Raw genomic sequence first — 282 nt, 5'->3', positions numbered from 1 at the left:
CCCCGGGTTTCTCTGTTTTTCAGGTTTATTTTTTAATAAATATCAAGGCTACTTTTAAAACTGTATATATCATTGGTACCTGCAAACAATAATAACTAATCAACTGCTTTCAGAGAATATGGGTGAATGCCAACATAAAAATTATAACATCTTATGCTGAAAATGTAATTTCTCTAAATAGTGCGTAATTTTGTTGGTGCATGAACAGCACCAAAATCAAATACATAATTGATATACCATACTTTTGCGGGTAATATATATATTTTAATATTTTATAATAAA

This window comes from Penaeus monodon, chromosome 25 (genome assembly GCF_015228065.2).
Source record: "Penaeus monodon isolate SGIC_2016 chromosome 25, NSTDA_Pmon_1, whole genome shotgun sequence".
In the NCBI taxonomy this organism is placed as follows: domain Eukaryota; kingdom Metazoa; phylum Arthropoda; class Malacostraca; order Decapoda; family Penaeidae; genus Penaeus; species Penaeus monodon.
The sequence above is the reverse complement of the archived record's forward strand: the minus strand, read 5'-3'. Positions refer to the sequence as shown.